The sequence below is a fragment of the Schistocerca cancellata genome, unplaced genomic scaffold, assembly GCF_023864275.1.
Source record: "Schistocerca cancellata isolate TAMUIC-IGC-003103 unplaced genomic scaffold, iqSchCanc2.1 HiC_scaffold_916, whole genome shotgun sequence".
NCBI lineage: Eukaryota > Metazoa > Arthropoda > Insecta > Orthoptera > Acrididae > Schistocerca > Schistocerca cancellata.
In genome coordinates this window covers 21,100-25,000 of record NW_026046924.1, presented here as the reverse complement: position 1 = coordinate 25,000, position 3,901 = coordinate 21,100, and the positions used below count along the sequence as shown (strand labels likewise).

General features: G+C 53.6%; 1 non-coding gene across 1 annotated transcript in view; it reads right to left on the bottom strand.

The window, feature by feature from the left end:
- Positions 1 to 999, bottom strand: part of LOC126149148 (small subunit ribosomal RNA) — a 1,908-nt gene extending 909 nt beyond the window's left edge. The window contains exon 1 of the ribosomal RNA XR_007530744.1: positions 1 to 999. This exon is cut by the window's left edge and continues 909 nt beyond it. This is a non-coding gene — a ribosomal RNA (small subunit ribosomal RNA).
- Positions 1,000 to 3,901: the final 2,902 nt, after the last annotated feature.

Here is a 3,901-nt window from a genome sequence, read left to right as displayed (position 1 = left end):
CTCTAACGTCGCAATACGAATGCCCCCGCCTGTCCCTATTAATCATTACCTCGGGTTCCGAAAACCAACAAAATAGAACCGAGGTCCTATTCCATTATTCCATGCACACAGTATTCAGGCGGGCTTGCCTGCTTTAAGCACTCTAATTTGTTCAAAGTAAACGTGCCGGCCCACCCAGACACTCAATAAAGAGCACCTTGGTAGGATTTCAACGGGGTCCGCCTCGGGACGCACGAACACGCACGAGGCGGTCGCACGCCTTCGGCTCGCCCCACCGGCAGGACGTCCCACGATACATGCCAGTTAAACACCGACGGGCGGTGAACCAACAGCGTGGGACACAAATCCAACTACGAGCTTTTTAACCGCAACAACTTTAATATACGCTATTGGAGCTGGAATTACCGCGGCTGCTGGCACCAGACTTGCCCTCCAATAGATACTCGTTAAAGGATTTAAAGTGTACTCATTCCGATTACGGGGCCTCGGATGAGTCCCGTATCGTTATTTTTCGTCACTACCTCCCCGTGCCGGGAGTGGGTAATTTGCGCGCCTGCTGCCTTCCTTGGATGTGGTAGCCGTTTCTCAGGCTCCCTCTCCGGAATCGAACCCTGATTCCCCGTTACCCGTTACAACCATGGTAGGCGCAGAACCTACCATCGACAGTTGATAAGGCAGACATTTGAAAGATGCGTCGCCGGTACGAGGACCGTGCGATCAGCCCAAAGTTATTCAGAGTCACCAAGGCAAACGGACCGGACGAGCCGACCGATTGGTTTTGATCTAATAAAAGCGTCCCTTCCATCTCTGGTCGGGACTCTGTTTGCATGTATTAGCTCTAGAATTACCACAGTTATCCAAGTAACGTGGGTACGATCTAAGGAACCATAACTGATTTAATGAGCCATTCGCGGTTTCACCTTAATGCGGCTTGTACTGAGACATGCATGGCTTAATCTTTGAGACAAGCATATGACTACTGGCAGGATCAACCAGGGAGCTGCGTCAACTAGAGCTGAGCAGCCGGCCGCCCGGGAGTGTGTCCCAGGGGCCCGCGCGAACACGCAAGCGTCCGCTCAATTATTCTGCAAACAGGAGGAGGCTGAGCTCCCCTGCACAATACACCTCGAAACCCTCTCAGGTCCCGGCGGCGCGCAGCGCCGTCCTAAGTACTTGGTCGGGTTCGAGAGAGGCGCAATCGCCCGGAGTTAGGCGAGTAGACGCTTTAGGTGCGACCACCCGTGCTCCCAACTGAGCTTGCCGCTGCCGACAGAGGCCCGGGAGCGTGCTGTCGTGGCATTGCCGGCGGGAGACAACACGCGCCACCTACGGTGACCGGCAGCTCCAACGCCAGCGCCACAGAAGGGCAAAGGCCCCACGTGGGTGCCGAAGCGAACTCTCCCAGCACAGCGCACGTGCCAACACGTCTGCACAACTGCGATACAAACCACCAGCGAGAACCGCTGGGGCGACCGAGCAGCAGACGGCGTCGCGGCGCCGAGTGCCGGGCGGCGGCGCATCCTCAACGCACACAGTCCTCAATCGGACCAGCACACTGCAGATGTCCACCGCGCTTCGCACCGGGCCGGCGAGGACCCACTTTGGCTGCACGGCGCCGCGCGCAGGGTGCCCCGGCGCGCAGCTGCGCCGCCTGCCGCGTCCGTCGGCCGGCGCGCCTGCCACTGGGCGCCCCCACCAGCCGGCTGTAGCGCGTGCGCCCACGCACCGCGCGGCCAGCACGCCGGGCGGCCCCCCCTCACCGGCCGGGGACAGTCCCACCCACCCACAGCCGCGTATCGCTTCACACCCAGATTCACATTCACGTTCGTTGGTATGGTGGGGACCGCTTCGTAGCTGTACCGATCGTTGCCCTCACAGATGTACCTCCAGCAAGGACAACCGCACCACAACGGGTTACCAGTTGTTCATTTGCGTAACGTCACCAGTAAACGTACACGTCCATCCCCGTTTGCAAAGTCAACTATTATTGCATGCCTGCCTGTCAGGTGTCAAGACACACTACATCCGCTCACATCCACGCAACAAAATGTGCCCGACTAGAGGGCACGTGGAAGGTGCCCCCGTACGTATGCGATGTCCATTGCGCGACCAACTGTCAACCGGCCTCTGTAGCATGTCGCAGATGTGGAACGCGGGGCACCGTGCTATCACATTGTGTGAGAAGAGACTACTACGTCTGCATACACGCGCCACTACATGAACAGACGGCTCATGCTGATCGCCATCCACTGCGTCCATTACTCCCACACGTCTCTATGGCGTACCACACTGCAATGCAGCTGTTATGGGGAGATGACACGTAGCTGTGTACACAACATTCTGAGCGGGTTGCGGTTGGACAATACATTAATGTAACGTGTCATATGCCAATTACAGAGCAGGGTAAGGCACAACTTGGGTTAGGTTAAGGCACAACTTGGGTTAGGTTAAGGCACAACTTGGGTTAGGTTAAGGCACAACTTGGGTTAGGTTAAGGCACAACTTGGGTTAGGTTAAGGCACAACTTGGGTTAGGTTAAGGCACAACTTGGGTTAGGTTAAGGCACAACTTGGGTTAGGTTAAGGCACAACTTGGGTTAGGTTAAGGCACAACTTGGGTTAGGTTAAGGCACAACTTGGGTTAGGTTAAGGCACAACTTGGGTTAGGTTAAGGCACAACGTGGGTTAGGTTAAGGCACAACGTGGGTTAGGTTAAGGCACAACGTGGGTTAGGTTAAGGCACAACGTGGGTTAGGTTAAGGCACAACGTGGGTTAGGTTAAGGCACAATGTGGGTTAGGTTAAGGCACAATGTGGGTTAGGTTAAGGCACAATGTGGGGGTAGATTGCGGTACAAATTGCATTACATTGCGGTGCAAATTGCATTACATTGCGGTGCAAATTGCATTACATTGCGGTGCAAATTGAGTTACATTGCGGTGCAAATTGAGTTACATTGCGGTGCAAATTGAGTTACATTGCGGTGCAAATTGAGTTACATTGCGGTGCAAATTGAGTTACATTGCGGTGCAAATTGAGTTACATTGCGGTGCAAATTGCGTTACATTGCGGTGCAAATTGCGTTACATTGCGGTGCAAATTGCGTTACATTGCGGTGCAAATTGCGTTACATTGCGGTGCAAATTGCGTTACATTGCGGTGCAAATTGCGTTACATTGCGGTGCAAATTGCGTTACATTGCGGTGCAAATTGCGTTACATTGCGGTGCAAATTGAGGTAGGTTAAGGTGCAACACAGGTTAGGTTAAGGTGCAACATAGGTTAGGTTAAGGTGCAAGATGGGTTAGGTTAAGGTGCAAGATGGGTTAGGTTAAGGTGCAAGATGGGTTAGGTTAAGGTGCAAGATGGGTTAGGTTAAGGTGCAAGATGGGTTAGGTTAAGGTGCAAGATGGGTTAGGTTAAGGTGACATAGGTTAGGTTAAGGTGACATAGGTTAGGTTAAGGTGACATAGGTTAGGTTAAGGTGACATAGGTTAGGTTAAGGTGACATAGGTTAGGTTAAGGTGACATAGGTTAGGTTAAGGTGACATAGGTTAGGTTAAGGTGACATAGGTTAGGTTAAGGTACAAACTGGGTTGTGTTATGGTACACATTGCGTTGTAGTACAGTACACGTTAGGTTTGGGTACGGTACACAATGTGGTATGGGATGGCGTGTTGTGGGGGGGAGGGGGGGGGGGAGGTTCGTTGATATCGACCGTAGGACGTGGATGCCCGAGGCAGCGTCAGTGTGTCAAAGGAGTTATGTCACGTCGGGATGCGCTTTTCGCCAGTGAGAGGGGGCGAGCCGTGTCTGTGGTTGCGGCAGACCTGTGTGTTTCATTCCTGCCAGTGTGTTTGTGCTGTAAGACGAGGCAGTGTGGTGGTGATGGGTGCACCCCTGT